The 24,991-nt window shown below is 38.9% G+C and overlaps 1 protein-coding gene across 2 annotated transcripts in view; it reads right to left on the reverse strand.

Moving 5' to 3' along the window:
* The window catches only part of LOC122540991 (visinin-like protein 1), a 114,599-nt gene extending 89,955 nt beyond the window's left edge, over positions 1 to 24,644 (reverse strand). The window contains exon 1 of one of the 2 annotated variants that reach the window (XM_043677402.2): positions 24,403 to 24,644. The gene's annotated coding sequence lies outside the window, so the exon portion shown is untranslated. Of the gene's footprint in view, positions 1 to 23,742; positions 23,831 to 24,402 lie in introns of those variants that run through there. The other variant, XM_043677412.2, reaches the window with a different exon arrangement.
* Between the last annotated feature and the right edge of the window lie 347 nt (positions 24,645 to 24,991).

A 24,991-nucleotide genomic window follows, 5' to 3' on the forward strand; every position in this document is an offset into this window, starting at 1 on the left:
GAACTTCTGGGATTTACGTATTAATGAACCAAAACCTGTAACCCATTCTAAAAGATGAAAGACTTAACAGCAATCTAGGTTTGTTCAATATATTCTTACAGTTGCAATACACTGTAATCTTTTGCTATAAATTCTGTGTCTTGTGATCCTGCTCTACAGCTACCTGATGGAGGAGCAGTGCTCTAGAAGCTAGTGCTTCCAAATAAACCTGTTGGATTGTAACCTGGTGTTGTGTGATTTCTAACTTTGTCCACCCCAGTCCAACACCAGCACCTCCACATCAAAGAATGGAACATCATAGCCTGGCAATGTAACCACAATTTATCATAAAATTATATGACATGACATTTTACCTTTGAGTTCTCAACTTGTCAACTCCCATTCTCTGAGTGCAGGTGTAGATAAGAATGCATCAATTAAAAGCTACATCAGCCGTCTTTTTTACAGGGTCGGTGAAAGCAAAACATTTGAAGAATTCATGTCTCTTGCAGCTTCTTGCAGATATTTTACACTGGAGCCTTTTGCATTAAGTAAACAATTAACTTCCTGGGAATGGCATTCTTCCTATGATGATGATTAGAGGCTTCAGTATTAAGCACAAAATTTCTTCTGAAAATCAGACTAACTCTTTTCTCTTAAAAACTGTTACAGAAGAAATTCCACCTGATAGAGTTATTTCCCAGTCAATAGGAGATCTAAATAAAATTAAATTTCTTCTTTAAAATAGAGGAACGGGATTTCCATCAAAGGAAATCCTCACGTAAACTTTAACTTGTGCTTACTCAAGATTCTACTGATATCTAATTGAAAGTTACATCTAGCATTGGATTTGTGACTAATGTTATTGCTCTTCATGTTTTCTCACATTTAAGTGACAAATAACATTACTATCAAACGTGATTTAGTCTATATAATTCATTGCTTGAGAATTTGTAGAAGCTCAATTGGAATTAATATCCATAAATAATAAATGGAAAAAACATTTGATCCACCATTTCACCCGATCACCAACAAACTGTTATTTCACCTGTATCTCCAATGCTGGAGCAGCCCACGTCCAAAAGCAGAAAGACATGTACAATATCCAGGTTTGGACTGACAAATGGCAAGTAATATTTACACTACACAAGTAGCAAGCAATGACCATTTCCAACAAAAAAATATAATCTAACCATCACCCCTGACATTCAACAGCATTACCTTCACTGAATTCCCTACTATCAGAATCCTGATGTTACCAGTGACCATAAACTGAACTAGACTTTTACATATAGTGGCTTTCAGAGCTAGAAAGCCTGCAGCAAGTAACTTATCTCCTGAGTCCCCAAAGCCTATCCATTATCTACAAGGCACAAGTCAGGAGTGTTTTGGAGTATTATCCATTTGCCTGGATGAATGCAGCTCCAACAGGAATGACCCATCCAGGACAAAGCAACCTGCTTGACTGGTACCACATCCACATCACTGAAGCTCAGGAGCAGCAGTATTTTCAGATCTACAAGATCCACTGCAAAACCAACCAAGGCTCCTTTGACAAAACCTTCCCAACCCATGACCAGTACCATTTAGAAAGACCAAGGCAGCAGATACATGGGAACAATATCATGTTCTTCTCCAAGCCATATGCCATTTTGACTTGGAAGTATATCATTGTTCCTTCAATTTTGTTAGGTCAAAGCCCTGGAATTCTCTCCCCAACAGAACTGTGTGTCTATCTATATTACATACACTGCAACACTTCAGGAAGGCAGCTCACCACCACCTTCTCAAGGGCAAACAGGGATGGGCAATAAATGCTGGCCCTCCAGCAACATCCACGTCCCTTAAATAAATTTTAAAAATCAGCCAGATTAGGGTGGCAGAGTTCTGAAGAAATTCCAGCTGGAACAAACATACCGTGATGTGAGTAATTATTTTTCAGGATTTCAATGTTTGCAGCTATTGATTCAAGTTTACAATCACATAGAAGAGAACCATATCAGCAAAATTATAAATAACAACCAGCATATCCTCTCCTATGTCTAGGAAATAAAGGAATGCAACTTTAAAATCAGATTTTAAAAAATAAATTATAATATTTTCAAGAATTTTTCACATATATAATGTGCAGATTGTTCCCAAATTGTGACCCAAATGGCTTCAACAATGGCTGTTCAAGAATGTACTGCAGCAGTTCAAGGTGGCAGCTCACTACCGCCTTCTCAAGGGCAACAAAGGAAGTGTAATAAAATGCTTGCCCATCCAGCGACACCCACATCATCTGAATGAATAAAGAACAGGAGTTCAGAGGCAGCAGAATAGTGCCATTGAAATGTAAACATGATGCGTTCATATAAAAGCCTTGTTCTTATCAGCTCACTGCTGGGATAATATTTCTGCTGTTTAAGCGAATGATCATTTTAAATTTGGATATCATTAGCAGTTATTTCTGAGCCCATACAGTAGAATGCTTTGTTCCTGATGTTTTCCTCAGTTTAACAAAACAGTGAATAGATCTTTTTAGTGCAATATTGTTTATGTTTTCTCTACTTTCTGAAAAAACTGTCACTGTTGCTAGTTAACCCTCAAGTCCTGAAATTCTTCTGGGTGTGAGCATGCACTTGCATTGGTTGGGCAGATTTGGGGAATTTGGGGGAAACATGGTACTGTGAATGATCTGTTCCACATACCCAAATGATGCAGAACACTGAGTCAGCAGGAGAAATTTACTGAATTGTCTCTGATAGGATGATTTGAATTGGCATTGCACCAATGCCTCACTTTTTGACATTGCTCAGTCAAACCAATGTTGACTGTCAAAGTAATGCCCACGCAATTTGTCACAGATAGAAAATTCTGCAGGAATGTTGTCCCTACTAATATACCTCAGATGGAGTAATAGCGCAGTTTAGCCCTTGTGTGATTGATTCGTTTTCTCAAGCAGAGCTTTTACAGGTCTTAGGTCTCAGCTGGCTTGAGTTTCAAGAGCCCACATAACTCTACAAATGTCCACACACATCCACTTAACACAAAGTGGACAGAATATTCACTCATGACTCCCTCTGTATAAGTTTGGGATAGAAAACACAGGTTGAATCTCAAAATCATCCAGGCTCCAGTCAGAATCTTGAGGCTCCAGCACTTCATTCAGACATCTGGACATCCTGGACTCTTAGTACACCAGCTTTTAATGTCACAATTACTATCTTGCCAGTTGACTCTTCTGCATTCCAATGTCAAAAGCTATGACATAAAACAAAAGAAAATACAAGTTGCAGGAGCCCATACATTTTGCAGCTGCTCCCCACTCCCCCCAAAGTTTGCTCGTGCGATCATTTATTGATCAGAACCAAATGCAGGAAAGGGCATGCACAGACTGGAAGAGAAGTCTTGCTGCTGACAGAATCGAAGAGAAAGGTGACTCCATGAGCCTGCTTATTTCATTTTAGTTTCAGAAGGAAATGGCAAGTGTCCCTCAGCACTGTGGCATCAAAGCGTGAAGAAGCTGAAGCAACAGCACAATCTAAATGGAGAAGAGAAAAATACACCGAGGCAGAGTTAAACACTGCAGCAGGAAAAGAGAGAGAAAAATTAACAGGGAGAAAAACAACACCAAGAAGGAGAGAAAGAACTTCTTGTTATTGTGCCTGAGCATATTGGATTACCTGGACGTAGCACATGGAGGAGAAATGGTTGAGTCTCCTTCTGAGTGTACAATCCTTCCTCGGTTTTCCTTTATGCACTGTGCTCAGAAAATCCAACACACCAAGGCACAAAAAGAAGATCTGCCTCAAACAGAAAAACATGGGAGAGAAAGTGTCACGTGAGTTAAATGCTACAAGAAATAGGTAAAAATAGTGGAAGAATCAAGATAAATTTATGTGTCTAATTTACACTTCAAAATGTGAAAGGAAAAAATGCTGATGATTTAGTGCCGCTTTCTTTGGATTTGAAGCCAGAAATAAAGAAGTCAATGATAATCATCAGATCTCCTGCAAAAACAGCAACTAGCCTCAAACTCACCTCCAGACATACAATATTACAACTGTGGCCTTAAATGGGCAGCTCATCCTAAACATGGATCCATCGGAGCAGAATAAGTTACTGCACATCATAGATATTATATTTACAACGAACAACATTAATGGACAAGCACTGTTTCCTATTCCTTCGGATTCTGGGATTCTTGCAGTTTTGATAATATCTTGGCACCTTGTGCCTTGGATTAAGGCATTTCCCCTACCCTTTCACCTCCTGGGGACTCAAAGGTCCAGTACCACCTCAATTCTCCCCTCTACATCCAATTACTTGCCACATCAATAAATTCCTGACCCTGTAAAAAGCTAGCCATACTCAAAATTCCACATCCCAATGTTACTGACCCCCTATTTCTGCTCTAATCTGCCAAAAACACTCCATAAAGTTATCAATGTTCACTGATCTCAAATCTTTGCAAAACTCTATTAGATTGTAGCTACAAGAGTAAGCGACACGTTATGAATTCTGCAGAGCTGGTGACACACAACTCATGACCTTCCTGTCTGACCATCATCTGCAAGGCATAAGGCAGGAGTGGTGATGGAATATTCTTCCCTTGCCTGGATGAGTTTAGCTCTGACAACAATCAAGAGGTTCTATACCATACAAGGCAACAAAATATCTTCATCATTAGTCCATCCACCACCATAAACATTGGCTTCCCTCACTACTGGCACAAAATGGCAGCATATAAAAGATGCACAAAGCATCTCAAACTTACTTTATCAGCTCCCTCCAAACCCACAACCTAGGAGAAGGGCAGCAACTCCTTGGAAAAGTTAACAAGTTTTCCCAAACTGTGGGGTTTCCCAGTGAGGTTGGCTGATAAAATTTGCTGGCTATGACTCCCAAACCTGTAATGGCAGCTATTGAGTGTAGTAGGGCCCAGGAGAGTGATTTTGGAAATGCTAATCATCAATGCTAGGTTAATTGGCTATGTTGAGATGATCGGTACCCAGAACAGCCAATCTGGTGCAGGCCATCAGCATTGACAGGCACATCAGCCTACAATTGCTGTCGGTCTGAACAACAGCAATAAGAGATACCAGAATCAGGGATGCTCCTTCTCTCTTTTTTGTCTGCTTTCCTTGTGTTTTGGACATTTGTTAGAGAATGGAGGAGTCTGCTCTATCCAGTGAGTTTATCATGGCTGATTCATTGGCTCTTCTACACCTTGACTCTGAACCCTGATCTCTGCTCCCCTATTCAGTCTGGCTTTAAATTGCTTTCCTCCCCTCATCCTTGCTGTCTGGTGTCCAATCCTTCATGTTGCTTGGTTGTAAATAGTTCCTTGACCCTGTGAGCATGACAGAGAGTGAGATGGAGGGAGTATGTGTGACAGACTTTGAGTGGGTGACTGCGAAAGAAAGTGTGAGTATCTGCACCTGTTCTGCCCCACATATTACCCCCAACTGCCACGTGCTGCCCATCCCTCACCTTCACCATTAAAAGTCACTGGTACATGCACAGGTAGCATCAGTGATGATAGCTGGGTGCTGTGTTTCTGCGCATGCACATGTTCTGCCACCTGGAAGGGCCATTTGCCAGAAATGGAGAGTGAGTGTCTGTGAAAGAGTGAGGAGGTGTGTGACAGTACTGATGACAGGGAGTGAGAGCAGATGTGTGGCTGATTGAGTGAAAGAGACTGTGAGAATTTGTGGTCAAATGTGAGTCAGCATGTCAGAGAGAGACAGAGTGTGATGAAGAGAGAATTTTGATGAAGAGTGACTGATTGAGAGTGAGTATAAGAGAGTGATGGAGAAAATGAGGACTGCAGATGCTGAAGGGTCAGAGTTGAAATGTGTGACACTGGAAAAGCACAGCAGGTCAGAAAAGCATCTGAAAAGCAGGAGAGTAGATGTTTCGGGCATAAGTCCTTCATTTGGACATAACCCTTCATCAGCCCTTTCCAATAAAGGGCTATGCCTGAAACATCGACTCTCCTGCTCTTCGGATGCTGCCTGACCTGCTGGGCTTTTCCAGAGTGACACTTTTTGACTCTGTTTTATATTATACTAAAACCTGCTTCTTACTTGGTGCCGTCACAACTTCCAATCCCCCGAATGGAGTCACAGGGGAAAATGTTTGGAAAGTGTTGCACTAACACCTGAAACTTCCTTCAAGCCACAAATCATTCTGACTTGGAATTACATTGCCATTTTTTCACTGACATTGGGCTAAAAACATGGACCTCACCTGCACAGTAGATGTACATACATTGCTGTGGATCAAGAATACAACCAGCTACTCAAAGGGCATTTAGGGGTGGGCAACAAATAATGGCCCAGATCATGATGTGCACATCCCAAAAAACTATAAAAAGCTAAATTGTAAAAGGATCAAGAATCAGAGGGCATAATTTGAAAGTGTTTTGCAATAAGAGCACAACCAAATTTGGAAGAAAAAAGATTTTCACAGTGAGTAGTCCAAGTTTGGAATGTATTATCTGGTAGTGTGATGCATGGATGGCAAATTGAGGCAATCAAGAATTTGCATGATTATTTAAATGAAAACAATATGCAGAGCTATGGAGAAAAGGCAGGATGCTGTGGGAGTGGGTGCAGACACGATGGGCCAAACAGCCTCCTTCTGCACTATAACAATTCCATCATTCAATTCTGAATCACCTCCTCCTTCTAAGACCAGTTGTTGTTTCATGTTGCTAATCACTAGACTGTGAATCCAAGGTTGTAAAGAAAGAAATTAATTTTTAATTCATTTTGAGTTTTTGTGAGTGATGCCACAACAGAATTTTCTAGCTAAGTAATAAACAGGAAAGACAGAAACAAATTCTGAAAAACTGCAAGAAATTAAATTCATGTTAAAACCAAAGATGGCAATGTTTACAATAAAGGCACCGATGTATGTTTTCACATAAAATGCATAATCATGGAGCATGATCCCTGACAGAGCAATAATAAAGAAGTCCTTGAATGCTATGAAATAATATATGCTTATCAGCAGAACGTGTGTGGGGTGGGGTATGGGGAGAGGGAGGGGTTTAGGGTGCTAAGCAGTTATTCTCACATGTTTGGCTGAGGTAAGAGGAGTGAGCAATTAAAATAGAATAACTATTTCTTGACAAGTTCCTACTGAATATCAAATTTTACTGTTGCTGGTTTTGGAGTGAATGAGATGACCAATGAACTTAGACAGGAAACTCACTTTTAGTCAAGAGTCACATTGTGCAAATAGGATCCTAATGGCATTTTAAGTACTAAATCTGTTTTCCACCAGGTTGAAGCAGGTCGGCATCCAATTGAATAGCCTTCACATTCCTCCCCAGCAAAACCATTGTCTTTTAAAGCGGGGGAAGCACAGTGTCCATAGCTATGGACAGCTCTTTGCCCCTTCCAGATGACATCCCATCGCCATCACCACTAAAGCCACCTGTCTGGCACTTACCTGTGAACTGCAATGAGACAGAGGACACAGCTTAAAATATGGGGTAGACCATTTAGCACAGAGATGAGGAGAAACTTCTTCACCCAGAGAGTGGTGGCTGTGTGGAATACTCTGCCCCAGAGGGCAGTGGAGGCCCAGTCTCTGGATTCATTTAAGAAAGAGTTGGATAGAGCTCTCAAGGATAGTGGAATCAAGGGTTATGGAGATAAGGCAGGAACAGGATACTGATTAAGGATGATCAGCCATGTTCATATTGAATGGTGGTGCAGGCTCGAAGGGCAGAATGGCCTACTCCTGCACCTATTGTCTATTGAGATTCCATCAAAAGATTCCCTGCACCTCATCCTACATGTACCAGATAAAAGCGCACCAGCAACATTTAAATGAGGCAAAGAATTTTAAATGTCTTTTTTGTCAAGATCTTAGACTATTAAGTGTGTTTAGCACTTTCTCACTTATTATAAGAATCAACCCTTAGATCTTGTTGTTCAGGAAAAGGTGAATATTAGAATATGCAGAACAACATAACAAATATTGCATGGCAAAATATATCTGTCTTCAGATTTACAATGAGCCATACAAGAGATCTTCCAGTGGTGTAATAGATACAATCACAGAAAAGGCAGTCGGTGCCTGATTGAGAGTAGACATTGAGAAATAGACAGCCTGCTAAGAGTTACCACTCTGCTATTGCTTTTGACTTCACCACCTTATGAGATCCATCCACCTAACAATGTCTGCAAACTACTTACCTGTTGCCTGGATTAATCCACGACTCCAAGAATGACCTGCAGGCAGCAGCCACAGTTTCCTCAGTTGTACTGCTGAGTGGTAGAGCTCACTGGCTGACAACTTTTTGCAGGCAGTGTTTCTGCTCCCAGTAACCCCCACCACCTCAAATGTTGATTCCAGGGAAAGGCTATCAGTGTCTTTACAACTACTTGACTGATGTTTCAGTAGACCTTCCTCATTATATGTCTCCAGCCCACAGGCAAGACCCCCAACTTCACAAGAAGATTCCACCCTGAGAACAAGAAGTGCTTTTTGTTGCTCTAGTTTTACCAGTTAATAGTATTTATCACTAGAGTAGCATGTGAGTGGCTATGGTAATTTATGGTGGTCTTAGCCCCCGCAAAATAAATGCAGCCAAGGTCATTAACTGTCCATGTTTAGGGGTCTACCTGAGAAGCAATCTCTTGTTTTAATTTGGTTTAGTGAATGAGGAGCCTACTGGGAGAATCTTTTTGCATAAACGATTATTGGAGTCCTATGATATCAAAACAACCCTACTGGCATTTTAACTGCAGGATGAGGGAAAAACACAAATAACAGATAAAGGCAGTAGGAAATCCTCAGGGATACACTTAAAGCAAAAGCAAAAAATAAAGTGTAAAAAGAACCATTGATAAAGCACTTAGGCATCATCTAGAGTATGATACACAGTTCTGGTCACCACAGTTTAGACAGGCAAAATCTTGGGAGGGTACAAAAGGGTTTCACTGGGGGTTGCCAGAGATGTGAGGCTTCAATTATGTAGAGATACCCAGTCAACATTCTCCATTCTTCTCAGAAGAGAGGAGGAGGATACTGAACAAAAGTAACCAAAATTATGAGCAAATTATGAAAAAGTGGTTTGTCTGGCGAGGAGTTTGGTCACCAGAAGTCATCCATTTAAAAGAACTAGAAGGGGCTCAAGAAGAAACTTGCACATGACAGTCATTAGCATTTTGAATGTACTGCCTGAAAGATGCTAGAAGGATGCCCCAGGACTTGTAAAAGACAATCTTTGAAGAGGACAAACTTTCAGGGTTAAAGGCAAAAGCTAATTTTGGAACCAAATTGGGCAATTCTTTCCAAATGTTGTCACTGTAAGATCTATGACTTTTTGAAAATAGATTTGAAAAAAGCCATTGGCAGCATCAGACTATTTAATATTAGAGCTGAGATACAGCCGAGAGTAGGAACATTTTTTGCTTTAATAAGATGAAAAGAGACAGATGGTATTGGAGCTACAAGGCACCACATAAGAAAGTGACAGCCCCTCTGACTTACTGTGAGCAATGCCACTGGAGATCAGTTATTTCACGAAGAGATGTTGTAAGTTTCCGGCAGCAAAATGTTTGCTATTGACAGACAACAGATTTTCCGATAGGAGAATCTAGTAGAGATACCAGGTGGTTCAGAAAATGATCATTATCTCTGCTTTTATGTTTCTCTCTCCAAGAGGCAGAAGTTGAGGTAAAAAACACAATATCCATCAGTAGCAGTAGCAGAGTATGAAGCTTCACTGGCAATCTATGAAAATATTTTGAATTGATTCAGATTGCTTTCCTAGTGCAATAAAAGGATGTGCTGCTGCAGTAATAATTCATTCAGGACCAACAGAGCAAACACATTTCCATGATTCAAGGAAAAGGTGAAACCATCATACTGTTAGCTGACTTCATCAATTCCACTGCTCTCTAAAAATGTTGGTAATTGTATAGACACAAGATAAGGTGTGAGCTATCGATGTCCTCTGTAAGCTGGTACATGGAAGTACGCTAAGGTACTGACTAGCTGGATGTCAGTTTTCCAAAACTATGAACTTGTCAACAGTGACAAATAGGAAGAATAACTTCCGTGCATATTGTGTTGTTATTCTACCTCTAGGTCTATATTTATCCCCAACAAAAATAGAAATTGCTCGTGTAATTTCAGCAGGTCCAACAGCATCTGTGGACAGAAAGCAGAGTTACTGTTTCAGGCCCAATGACCCTTCTTCAGAATCTATTTTGACCATTTGTTTTTGTTTTTTTTCCAAAGTAGTTGATTACTAAAATCAGAATAGGCTTAACAATTTTTGTGTCTCCTTAAATTCCAAGAATTCTTGCCATCAGTTAATTGCCGTATTAGAGGCAATATTACAAACGTTTCACTGCACTCATTCGAGCACACATGACAATTAAAGCTATTCTATTGCAGAGGTACCATGGATGCTAAGGACATCTGTCCCACCAGCAGTAGGTCAGAAATATTTTGGAGGAAACTAAATTTTACAAATAGGTGCGCACTGAAACTGTTGTGCAAGCTGTGGCAAAAGGAAATGCTGTGAGAGTTGCCGAAGGATAAAAAAGACATACAGTGACCTTTTCTTGGACTAATGTTGAAGTTCTGCTGCCAGAGAAAAACAGGTATTTCTGAGAGAAACTAAAAGCAATTGGAAACTAAATGTGACCAATGAAAAATGTAATTTGCCACTGGATGAGTAGAATCTTTGTAACTGCACCATCATACCTTCATCAATAAAATCCAATTCAACAGTGTTAGGGAAGTATAATCACCACAATCAGAATGCTTCAAAAAACACAGTACCACCTTCTCAGGGTGACTAGTGATCAGTAATAATACATCTTCACTAATATTACAGACACCTAAAGAACAAATTTCAGAATAAAAGTGGAAAATTAGGCTGGCCAAATCAAGAGTTCATGGATTGAAAAATAATTGACATATACCTGCAAACTTCAGTGCGATAGGGTCGAAGTATAATTCAAAATGGAATTTTAGTAATGGTAGTCTGAGGGATAGGGTAGGAAATATATGCAATGATATTGAAAACTATTTTTGGCAGATTTTCTAAGAGTAGTAATATACAAAAAGAAACAAAGAACGTTTTTTGTAGAAGCTGAAGAACAGTGAATCCAAAGACCAAATGGATACATGCCACAACATACATGGCATGGGCAGATTATTGGAAGACTTCCGCTGAAGGTCTTCAGAAACACACAGAACGATAATATTGAGAAGTCCCACTTTCATTGCTGATAGAATCACTGAAATGTATATTAAACATAGCTTTGCCAATTCTGACAATATCTTGACATCAGACTGTATATTTCCATTGCACAGTGACATAATCAATCGTGTTATTACTTGTATCTGTTATTCTGGTTCCATGTAAGTAGGGGAATTGTAGCAGAAATAGCATGACAGATATGTTCAGGTGGCAGAGACCCCTATTCCGATGGCTGTGCCACTATTATTTCACATTCTGCACAGTTAACAGGCTATCCGGAGACAAAGTTCCAACTCATACAGCAGATTTGTTAATATGAGGAGTCTCGTTGGCAACTTTATCATCGCAGCAACACCAAAGGGAACAGAAACACTGCTAGAATAGCACCAGATCATACAGTCAACGTGAGAGCACACGCTACAGATACCTTAAACAGTCTCTTCTCAGTAGAGCCATGAGGAAGACCTTAGATTGGGAAATACTGGGTGACAGGAAGCATAGGGGTTAAATTTCAAAAGAATGGGGGAAGGAAGATATTTGACCCAACATGAACAAGACAGTCTGAAATTTGCTGCTACCCTCCCACTCAAGTGGGTTGGCCTACTGGTGACCCACTTATCCCTGAGCTCCTTCTACCAGCCAGGCAGAACGTGGCTCTCCAGCAGTGTCTAATTAACCAATTGAGGCCCGTGATTGAAATTTTCATTATTTTTATTCTTTCATCAATTTTGTTTCAGAGCTATGATCTGAGATGTGAAAGTGACCATTGGATTCTAGGCTTGTGTTTTAAAAAAAAGCAAAAACAAGCCATCTATTTAGCTGTCAGTCTGACAGGGAGAGGTCAAAATTTTGCGTTTGGTTTTGGACTGTGTTTGCTATGAGAAGGTGTTTGGCTTTTGATGCTACAGCATGACGACTTGAAAGCTCCCAGCCTAACCTGCCATTATCAGCTGTTGAAGTTCACAAACTAGAAAATAAATTACAAGTATAACTGACTTCCTCACAATGAACTGAAAAAGTGACACTGATCAACAGTTTCAGAAAATCAACTAAAAAACAGTTGTATTTGAATGTGGAACAACAGATCATGAAAACCACTTAAGTAACCTAGATAGTTTTGTTATTTTCTATTATTTTTCCCTTCGTTATTTGTTTGACTGTCTTTTATCTGAATGGAGCTGAAAACAAAGGTTATTGGATTTAAATCTTAGACATCAATTAGATTACTTTGTTGTTTAATTTTGCTCTGTTAAGGTTAGTGTATTATTGAAGAACTCTACAAACCACTGTCTAGAATTGATTATTCACTGATAGTCATTCAAACAGTCTGGTTAGGAATGATTGGGGCCACATTTGAGGGCCTTTGAAAGTTTTAATTTTATTGTGTTGTGAACGCAAGAGGCAGAAAGACTAATTTTGGTCAAAGAGCCTGTTTCCATATTGTAACACACTCATCTGGAGTAATGATGGGCCTCATCAACCATTCTAAAAAACTGCTGCCATGTCTGGTGATGGGAAACGGACATTGGAACGGCCATCCAAAGACCTTAATAGATCCTTTCCCACTTGTACCAGGTCTTACAATTCTGCCCTTTTTATGTCAATAAATTCAACACTAAGAGCTGCTCCCACTTTTTGAGACTGATATGTCTCTAAATGATATGTCTTAAGGACATGGCTGATAGTTAAAAAAAGAAGCCAACATTAGAGTTCAGGGATGACACTGGAGGTATGGGTAGCTTTGACAAATAAGAACAAGGAAATTGTCTGTATGAGCAAGCCTGTTGTGTGCCACACACTTAGGAGAAGGGATAGTTTTTGCATTAAGTCATAGTTGTTCTCCCTCAAATAATGCAGATATCATGGAATACCAAACAATGAATACATCACAGTTGCTTCCTGGATAATCCCATTGATGTGCAAGGTACTTTTTTGATTTCAAAATGACTAATGTCAAATCTGTCCCATGCCCAATACATTGCACTGGAGCAAACATTACCATCCAATAAATTCTATGTACAGATTTTTCTGCTGTAATATGAGCTTTGTTAACGTGAATTCGCTGTAACGTGATTGCTGAACTGGGGAGACTGCTTCTATCGGACAAACTTTTAAAACGTGTTAGCTGTAACAGAATAATATTGCCAACACTTTAAGTGTTGTTTCTAAAGCGTGATTTTTCTATAATGTGGGGTTGCACAAGAACATATCCTGGCTAGTTGATATTTCCCTTCCAAAAGGAAAAGTAATGTAAGTGTTGCTCCTTGAAAATATTGCATTTTCGTTTGCTTGATACATGTTCATGACTTTACTGTATGCATCTTCTTCCTGGCTTGATAGATCCAGTTAAGACTGAGTCAGACAGGTCTATAGCATAGCAAAAGGCCCTTGGGCCTGAGTTTGCACTGATCAAAAAACAAGCACTGAACTATTCAAATCGCATTTATCTGTACTTGGCCCACAGCCTGTATGCCTTGGCAGTCAAGTGCATAATTTCGTCATAATTTAGATATTATTTGCAGGTCATGGTGTAACAGGAGGTACAACTCTCTGGCAGCTTGTCTTGTGAAGACAAGGACCAATTTCCTTTGACAAACCCAGTTACGTGCAAAGAGGTTTAAATCAAGGTCCTACCGCAATGTAATTAAACTAAAAAGTCTGCATCATTGATTCATCATAAAGTCTCTTCTACATCTACATAATAAGCAAAATGGAAATCCTCAAAGCAGTGAGTATGTTTTTGTCTTTGTACAGCATGATATAAATACCAGGAACCATGAATAATGTAGCAGATCATTTACAGAGATGAAAAATACAGAATTGGAGATTCATGGAGCACAGCCAACTAATTTCATGTACCAAGTGTAATGTGGAAAACTGGAAAAAGTAACTTACCTGTAACAAAAATCAGTTGTGAACTCAAATGGCAACACGCTCAATTCTGAACTACCAGTTTCCAGATTCAAGCCCACAGAGCTCAAGCATGTAAAATCAAGGCTGACACCCCAGTGCAGTAGGGAAGGAGTGTTGCGCTGTTGGAGGTTCCATTTAAGACGACAAATTAAAGAGGTCCCGTCTGCATGTTCAGATGGATGGAAAAAAAAATCCACAGCACTATTTTGCAGATGATTGGAGAGTTAGCCTGTTATCCTGCCCAATATCCATCCCTCAATTAATGTCACCAAAAAATCCATAGATTATCTGGTCATTATCACATTGTTAACTACACTTGTAAATATTGGCAGAATATGTTAGTAATGTTGACAGGCCTAGATTATTTGTGTTTTGCATGGAATCCAGATATTAGTGCATTTAGCTTTTATAGGTGAGCATCTCTGTGGCATTCTGTCTTGTTAAACCAGGGATAAATTCAGCGAGATGTGAAGGGGTCAAACTCCAGGTCCTGCAGCATTAATTAGTGCATCTAAATTGAAATACCTTTGGCATCCTTGTATCTGTACTTGTTGGTCCCTCAGAAATTCTTCTTCTGCATCTAAATCATCCTCGAGAGGGCAGCCTCATTCACACGCTGGAAATTTAGTGCGATAGCTTTCAAAAGGTGATCCCTTTGTGAGGTTATATACTAGAAGCAACAGTGCAGCTTTTGTTTCCTATTTGTCACTTGGTGATATACAGCCATAGATCCAGTTTTCTGATTTTCACTGTTCTGCGGGAAGCCTTAGAAAACTGGGCCTCACTTTAAATGTAACTATGTTAATGACAGATGTGGGAGAACTTCATAGATTTCACTCTCCCTAAAACTACAATTGGCTGAAACCCTATTTTCAACTAATGCTGGGCATCATTTAATAAAGCAATTAAATCATCATATCACCAACAAAATTAGTTATTTAACTTATCTTTATTGATGGTTATTTTACATTTCAAAAACATGAAAATATTAAACATTAAAAATACTTTAATTTGTCAAATATTCCCTGTTTATAATTTCACTATATGACATGGCTAATAAACAGTGTATCCAAAACGCTTGAAGACAAAATGCTCAATTTATTGCTTTAACTTGCAATATGTCACAGAAGCCCTACAGTTTAGAAGCAGGCCATTCAGTCCATTGAGTCCACATCCACCCTCTGAAGAGCATTATATTAACAATATAATTGCAATTACAGTGCAGATTTTGCTTTGAAACCAAGATTTACATTTGAGTGGTGCAAGCTGGCATGAGGAAATTATAATGCCCATCTACATTATTAGATTAGATTAGATTACTTACAGTGTGGAAACAGGCCCTTCAGCCCAACAAGTCCACACCGACCCGCCGAAGCGCAACCCACCCATACCCCTACATTTACCCCTTTTAACCTAACACTATGGGCAATTTAGCATGGCCAATTCACCTGACCCGCACATCTTTGTGACTGTGGGAGGAAACCGGAGCACCCGGAGGAAACCCACGCAGACACGGGGAGAATGTGCAAACTCCACACAGTCAGTCGCCTGAGGCGGGAATTGAACCCGGGTCTCTGGCGCTGTGAGGCAGCAGTGCTAACCACTGTGCCACCGTGCCGCCCATTATTCTGGACTTAGCTAAGGAGAAACTGTCTAATCTGTATTTAACAGCATAGATGCCTGTTTTTTCTCATGATACTTCAAGAATGCAAACAGATTACAAGGTAAAGCCAGGAAGGTGGCAAAGATTTAATGGGTTGTCTTTAAAATTTTAATATTCCTTTTAAAATGTTCACTTTTAATAGAGAAAAATCACTCCTTTCCACAGTGGTGCAATGCTAAATGTTACTACTAGTAGGCCATTGACATGATGGTATATTATCAGTCTCGTTGTGCACATTTGCAGTGATTTAACACAGCAAATGTCTCGGATGAATGTGAGTTGACAGTGGTAAAACTAGACTGAGACTAACCGTACCATTGTGTTTGGTGTCTTCTAAGCCCCTGGACCAAACATATTTTATAATAAATGTGAAAGGTAATTTATTACATCTATCTTTGTTTTTAAGACATAAGCCAAACATTAAGTATTCTGTTGCTATATCATAGACAAACACCCAATTTGTTTATTTAAGAGAGGATTAGGAAGGACCCAGCACTTTGGCAAAAGTATAAGAAAAATCTAAAGACAAATGAGAAAAAGGTACATTTGGCAAATGATAGAAGAATAATGCAAATAAACCTAAGAACAAAATTTTGCAATCACTACTTGCACCAGAATACAAAACACCCAAGCAAAAGTCATAAATTAAACATAACATCCATCATATAAACCCCAGCTACAAGGAGCTGGTCAGTGACTGGGAATTTTGCAGTGATCAACTCAACTCCTGACTTCCCAAAGCCTCTGCACTATCTACATGGCACAGGTTAGGAGTGTTATAAGAGTATTCTCAATTTGCTTGGGTGAATGCAGCTCCAACAACATGCAAAAAACTTGACACCATCCAGGGCAAAATAGCCTATTTGACTGGGACCCCTATCTACCACCAATGCACAGTGGCAGAAATGTATATTACAAACAGCAACTCAGCACCTTCCAAACCCATCAACTATCCTTACAATGACAATAAGGGCAAGAGATGCATGAAAACACTGACACCTGCAAGTTCCCCTCCAACTTACCCTCCATCCTGATTTGGAACTATATCGCTATCCTTTCACTGCTGCTTGGCCAAATCTTGGAATTCCTGTCCTAACGACACTGGGGTTGTACTTATACCACATGGAATGCAGCATTTCATACTCACCTTCTTAAGGAAAATTAGGGATGGACAATAAATTAACAGCGGCCCAGCCAGCTCACACTCCACAAACAAATAATAAAAAAACAAAACCACCTATGACAGTTTAGAAAGTATTCAGCATTAATGTTCCTTCTTCTGTGTATCACCATTTTGTGTAGTAATCTAGGATGCCACAATGGATCTATTCAGTATATCGTACCAGATCTACATGCCAAGAGAGTCATGAGTTCCATTTGAAATCAGATTATAGTACTGATTTTTATGTCTTATGAAAATTTTGACATTATTAAAAATAATAAATGTTATTGAATTTGCCAATATTAACAAGAATAGTAGCTCAGTGGATGTTGATTTTTGGTCTCTCAGGGTAGTAGGCACGAAAGTAGAATTGAGGCAGATCGATAATGATCATATTAAATAGTAGAGCAGGCTCAAGAAGCTATATAATCTGCTACTGCTCCTATTTCTTTTGGTCTTACAAATCTACTGGAACATGAAATTGGTCTGATGATGGGCTAAATGACCAATGACACAACCTGGATTTTGTTTCACAATGGTGATCTTGCTTTAATTAAAATAAACACAAATTGTCCAATACACAGTATTAAGTCTGTGATTGAATAAATAAAAACACAAATAAAAAACTTATAGTTAAGTACACTGAAACCCTTTTACTACAAAAATAATTGTAGATTCTAGTTCTAAGCATTTGTTGCATTTCCTTTTCTTTCAGCATTTTAAAGAATCAAATTCCTTGTAACATGATACAGGACATTTGGCCTGACCAACAACACGCCAGGAAAAGGATTAGCTATGGTGTGCTGGATTTTTAAAAAAGTTTTCCTTTTCATGATAATTTACTGCAATTCTTCTATTCTTTCAGCTGTATATTTACACCTAGGCAGCCAATATTTTCTCTGATATCCACTTATATCAAGAGCAGTGTCAGAACTCTGCACTCCAAGAGCATCAAGATAACGAACTGTGTAGTTCTAAGTAAATCACTCTATGAAAAACAGTTAAAACAGTTGACAACTGTTTACTGTTATTCAAAAGGTTGAATTGGATTGTTTATCCCTTTGAAAGTTCCACTTAAAATCAATTGTTTTCAAAAATAAAATTCACAGTTCTTTGCCTTGTCTGCTATCTACATTTACGATATTCCTCTTTTAGAGCAGAATTAATTGCATGTTTTACAGTCAACTTGGTTGTATGTGAGGCTTTTATCAAAAATTAGTATGGCACAGAATAAAAGAGGAGCCACAGCGTGTGTGCTTTTCTCTCTGTATGTCATTGTAAACTAGTCCATTTTGGCAAGCAAGAATGGTCCTCCTCCTCCACTACAACACTGTGTAATCCACAGCAGAATGTGTTCAGTTCTTGTTTCAGATGCTACACTAACTGATGATCAATCACTGTCCTTGAACACTATGTCCTTGAACTGGATGCCCAGTCTCATTAATTCAATATTTTAATCATCAGGATCGGGATTGCTTTAGAAAATGGGTATCTTTGAACCATGCCACCTGTTTCCTGATAAAGTAAAAAGCCTGTTTTTCTGTTGTAGATGTTAAAATCCTACAAAAGCTGGCACTGAAAATATTAAACCCTTTTCTCAGAATTATATGTTCTAAATATAACCACGATTAGACAACTTCACGCAATCATATGCTTGGGTAAAATTCATAATCAGACCTTGGGAAACCAACTACAACAATCAAATTATAGATGTTTTCCTAAGGTGTCGGAGAAAAACAAAGTTGTTTGCATTCACTTAAGAAAGGTTCAAAATTTTTCACACAGAAAAGAATCAGAAATTTCTTAGGAACAACAAAAATATTCCAGGGTAAAGGTACCTATATTTGTTTACAACAGAAATGACAAAGTTGTTCCCACAATTGCAGAATATTCTACATAAAATCCGTGTCTCCTGCCTTCGATTGGAGACTCAATAAATAGTAAAAGAGATAAAAGTATTTTATTCCTACCCCCCAAAAAATGTTACAACCTCCCATTAAGAACAGACTGGAAAATTGGCCTCCATTTTCAAAGTACTTATGGCACAACTCCAAACTGGGTACAAGGTCATTGACAAGATTGAGAAAATAAATTTGGTATCAGTTACCTAACATTAATGCGTCTCTCAGCCTTGATATAAGGGGCAAAGTTACATAAGCAACTGAGAATGAGTTACAATAGCCAAAAGACTGAAACTATTACATAGGAAATCTTATAATCCCGAGGACTAAAGTTTGGAAACTTCAGTTAATATTTGCTTTATTATATAACATAGTCCTAAATTTAAAAAGTACTTAAATGTTTCTGTATTGTGTTTTTCCAACTACACTATGAATCGATGTTTTCTTTGTGTGCTATGACCAAAGCATTTATGTACATTTCTTTTTTAAAAAAGTGTTTAAAATTTGATTAGATCTACAGTAAAGAAGGAATGCTCTTCCTCTATTTATTACTCAAATGTCTAATTTTCCTTGCAATTCAAATTCCCATAAAATGTAAACAATCAGTAAAGAACACCAGCAGCTGCATTCTCAGCTTCAAATATACATTATTTACAGAGTCACAGAGCATGGAAACAATCCCTTCGGTCCCAAACTAAACTAGCCCAATTTGCATGCATTTGACCCATGTCCCTCTAAACATTTCCTTTCCATGTACCTGACCAAATGTCTTTTAAATGCTGCAACTGCATCCACCATTTCCTCTGCATATACCAACCACCCTCTGTGGGAAAAACAATTGCCCCTCAGGTTCCTTTTAAATATTTTCCCTCTCACTTTAAAACTATGACCTCTAGTTTTGAATTCTCCAACCCTAGGGAAAAGACCTTTGCTATTCAATTTATCTATGATTTTGTAAAACTCTATAAGGTCACTCCTCAACCTTTTACGCTCCTGGGGAAAAAAAAATCCCAGCCTCTTCTTATAACTCAAATCTTCTAGCATCCTTGTAAACCTTTTCTGCAACCTTTACAATTCAATTCCAATAGCCTTCCTATAGCAGGGTGACCAGAACTGTATAGAGTACTCTAAAAATGGCCTTACCAATGCCCTGTACAACCATGACATGACATTCCAGCTTCTATATTCAATAGTCTGACCAAGGAAGGCAAGCATGACAAATGTCTTCTTCACCACCCTGTCTACCTATGAAGCCACTTTTAAGGAAATATGTTCCTGAACGCGTAGGTCTCTCTGTTTGAATACACTCCCCAGGGCCTTACCATTAATTGTGTAAGGCCTGCCCAATCAAATAATAAAAAGATGTTCTCTTGATTATCCTTCAACCAACACCTCGAAGACCAGACCATCTATATTTTTATTTTGTTGCTAACTGTGGGAGATTGCGTATATAATGGCTGTCATGGTTCCAACATCAAAATACTTCAAAAGTAACAATCGCTGAATGTCACGTGCTTTGGGATATCCTGATGGCACAAAAGCTTTTCTCCCCCACCTTGGTTAAAAATATAAAATGTAAGAGGAGGAGAATATCAGACAGCCCGGTGAGCATGCTCTGTCATTCATGATTATGGCTCATCTTGAACACCAGTTTCCTGCCTGATCCCCATCTTATGATTCTCTTAAAAAGAATAAGTCTATCAATGTCAACCTTAAATATACTCAAAGCCTGAGCATTCAAAGCTACCTGCTGCATAGAATTCCAAAGATTTCAAACTCTTTGAGTGAAAGAATTTCTCTTTTGGTCAATACTTCCAAAAATGGCAACCCCCTTATCCCGAGACAGCGTATTGGTCCAATTTTACACACCCTCTTTTCTGAGGTCTACTGTCTTCTCTCACAATTCCAGCTGGTGAACATTTCTTACATTTTTCTTCCCCCAAGGCAAAGTTTACTCTGAAAAATAGTCCAGAAACAGAAATTGCTGGAGAAACAGCAGACCTGTCAGAATCCGTGGAGCGAAAGCAGAGTTAATGTTTCAGATCCATTGACCCTTCCTCAAAACTGAAGGACTGAACTGAACTTTAACACTGCTTTTACTGCACAGAGTTTCTCCAGCAATTTCCGTCTTTTCGTTTCAGATTTCCAGCATCTGCAGTTATTTATTTTGTATTTAAATCTACTTCTGGCAGATTATATAGCTCATTAGCCAGGAATCATTTGTGCTTTCGCCATCTTGAAATATGGTTGTCTATTTAACAACTGAGGGTACACTTCAAAAAGGTAGTAGCATATCCAATGAATTTAAGAGACAGCATGTAAAAAAAAAACTTATTTATGGAAGCCAGAAGATGCTTTTGACAGTGGTGCAAGTTAGTTCCTGAAGTAAAACTTAACTGAGACTAGGAAAAAAAGGCGCATAATTAAGAAATTTGTAAAGCAGTCAGTGAGAACTGATGCTTCTGCAGTTAGCTAAGGGAAGGGGATTTGTATACCCGTACAAAATGTCTTTATCATAAAAAGAAACAAAGTCAATTTAAAAGTCTAACGATCACTTCACAATACTAGTAATGTAGCAAAAAATACTGATGCCATATCAACGTGTGTACATCGCTGTTTATTTCGATGAACAGCTAGAATCACCTATATAAATCAGTGGCGCCCTCTGGTCAAAACCTGGTGATAATACAAACATGTTATTTTCGTTTCAGGTTTCACAGCATTTATTGAAATCTGAAAAAGTACTCGCCACTGTAGCCATAATAATAAAGGACACAATGATCACGTCACCCGTTGTGTTCTTCAACGCAACTAATTCCAACAGGAGCTGTTGTTAACAGATGGAAATACGTTAACGTCCATGATTAGTAAACACAGAGACAGATCTTTAAAAATGACATAGCGAAAATGTAATAAAATTGAACCCGGTCAAATACTTAAGCACGATCGTAATACAAAAGAGAGGCTCAAAGATTAACCAAAGATTATTACATAGGTTGACAAATGTTTATGATGTGACCTTAATACGCAAAATATAAAAACACAGCTACACCGCTGAAAAACAAATAATAGTATTTTCTGGTTCTTATTGATTCCAATCACTAGAATTGAGTATCATTTATGCATTCATGATTGCTTATGGATGGACGATTTTGTGGCGTTACTTTTACTAAAACATACTCATTTTGCAAATGTGAGGGAGATCTGCAGTGTAAAAGAATTTTGGATAATCAGCCGGCTTTCTCCGGCTAGAAACACCTCTGGAGTTATTCTATTTTATTTTGATGCATCGTTTAATATTTTGTTTTCTATTTGTGTTTTGAAATTTATTGACGACAGAATGGAATGAGGCATCTGATATCGTTAAAGTCATTTCCAGCACAAATTACAAAGGTTTCTTTGTAGCCTATGAACCTTTTTTTGCATCGGATGTCATTTCTCGCTAGACTTGAAAACTGCAGCTTGGATATTCCAATTTTTTTAAAAAAGTTTAAAACAATCACAGATAAGCTGCAAATCGGTTATCCGGAAACATGCTTGAATTGTCTCAAGTACCTTATGCAGACAGAAAAGCTAGAGAGACAGCTAACACTTTCTCTAAATCTTCAAACTGTATTTGTGATGCCCTCCTAATTTTATTCTTGTATTGCACTCCTCCCAGTTGCCGGAATGATCGGCCCCTGGAGCCCAGTGCTGTCAATGCTACATTTCATGGTGAAGAGCTTTCGTACCTCACTTTGAAAATTCCTTTGGGCGTTTGATGCAGCAAGTAAAAATGCCCAGTGGCTCTACTGTATAGACGATATTACCACTCTTATTGTAGCATTTATATTAGTACACTAAAATCAAGGATGATTCACAGGCGCAATAAAAAACAATTGCGCATGAAACCGAAGACTAAGCATCTGAAGGATGAGTATTCCCACCTTTTATATTTGACACAGGTGCGGTTTTAGAGCGATCTATATTTGATGTATTCGGAGAACTGCATTGATCTGCAATACGCATTTGACCATAATTTGTTGCTACTGAGTTTTAATGGTCTCATCGGATTATGTTTCACACAGAATTCACAAAACAAATAATCCTGACCTTGTGCTGGGAGTTGCACTTTAAGACAGTATCAAGGGGATTCTGCACGCGTTCAGAGGAATCAATCTGCTCACATACCAATGCACAATGTCAAGTGATCATATTCGTAGGGAATACTCCGCGATTGTAACTGGCCACTAATGTAATCTAAAAAAAACACTTCCCGTTTTGTCAGCGAGTAAATCTTGCCAATCATATCCATTGTTTTAAGAACTATTAACATATATAATTCGGAAAGCTGTTTAACCATGTACATCGTCACATTAGACTAACAGTTACTTCATGCAGTCTTTATCAAATTTACTCCACAATCTCTCCTCAATATTAACAAGAAAGATTTTGTACATATCGTTTCCGAATTCCCATGTCTTTATTTTCCCTAATAACTGATGAATCAATTTATAGTTATTTACCAAGTCCTATTAAGGGGCTTGAATTATTCACGCTTTAATTCATGTATCTATGTTTGTTTTAACCCGTTTACCACTGCAGCATACAGCAAAGAGGCTCGCCAGAAATGATGACTTTCTGCGTTAATTCAATATTTGAAAATATCAAATTGGAGTCTAAGGCATTGCTGATAAACATTGTCAGTGTAACAAAACATTCCCTTGAAACATCTTCACTTCCAAATAAAGCTGGGTGATTTGTTTTATTTTAGAAAGACGAGACTATGAACATTACTAAAAATGCAGTAAACCTGGTGGAAGCGGTGGGAGGTTGTTGGAACGTGTCTTGAGTTTTCAGCCACGAGATCCACATTAAGGTGTCGCTTTTAGATTATTACTTAAACCTCTGTCAATGCACAAACCTGAGATTTGCTCTTTTCACCACGAGGAACGAAAGGTCTATTTGCTCTTTCGACTATCAAAGCAGAGAAACGTTGCTTTATCCTCTGGTACGTTACTAAACCTCTATTGGCGCGCTTCTGATTATCTGATCCTGGGTTTATTTGAAGGATGCTTATTTGCTCTAGAGTCCTCCTCATGCTTTTTTTTTGCAGGAACGCAACTGCGAATCATAACCTACGGCTTAATTACGATAGAAAATTACATGCATCTTGCACCGATTAATTGCCTTCCAGCTAATCGCTTCCCAATGGAAACCAAGGTGCATCTTCATGGCCAGATAGGGCAATCATGCATTGAGCATTCCACTTGGTCATTTACCCATGCTGATATTTGCGTTCGACACCGTACTCTGGTTCATTCATTCACTTACTCTAAGATGCCAGATTTTAAAGTGAAAGTGGAATCCTCACACGATTCCTGTTTCAATTGTTATTTCAGCCCGCATTAATGTCATTTCATACTGCACGCACATGCCGGTTTACTGAGAGTAGCTTTAGGCAACATTTGGGGGAAAAAGCTGAGAATTTTCTCCAAAAAATAAAAAGCACGATCTGAAACAAGCGATCTCAATCGACATGCGCACCGTGCATTTTTTTTCATCCAATGCATCAGCCACTTACCTTTGAAGGTGAAGCTGTTGTTTAAAAAAAAAACAAAATCTGCAGTTAATGTTCTTTCCTAGATCCGTAATCAGCGGCGTCCTATCATTCGAGTTCAAAGCGGGTAAATCACAGTGTTTGATGCAGATCCACTCGGGCTGGGTGTATGATGTGCAACAAGACTCGCGTCAGCTCTGGCTGATGGGGGTAGCTGCTAAGGCAGGAAGGAGTCTGAGCGCCAGCCCCCGTGCATCATACACTCCATATATTTGCTTTCTTTGAGAAGTAGTAACGTGGTTAGTTGATGTCATATGGTCTGAGTCTGCGCGACTAAGAGCAGTCCGCCTACTGTGCAGGATATGTTGCTGCGAGAAAGCTGCTCACTTTCCAGCACTCGGTGTGACACCAAATGTTCACTACCTGATGCGGGCAGGAGGGAAGCATCTTACAATGCTAACATCACCGCGCAAAGTTCCCTTTCAAAACGTTTCCGCCGGCATCATCCAGACACAAACATCGAGCCCCCATCACGTCTAGGATTCCACCATTACATCCATGTGCAACTACACTGACACTTGAGAACTACATGAATTCCCCGGTCCTGTGCGTT

This window comes from Chiloscyllium plagiosum, unplaced genomic scaffold (genome assembly GCF_037043375.1).
Source record: "Chiloscyllium plagiosum isolate Xiang-an unplaced genomic scaffold, Cpla_swu_hap1 HiC_scaffold_3, whole genome shotgun sequence".
Classification (NCBI taxonomy): Eukaryota; Metazoa; Chordata; class Chondrichthyes; order Orectolobiformes; family Hemiscylliidae; genus Chiloscyllium; species Chiloscyllium plagiosum.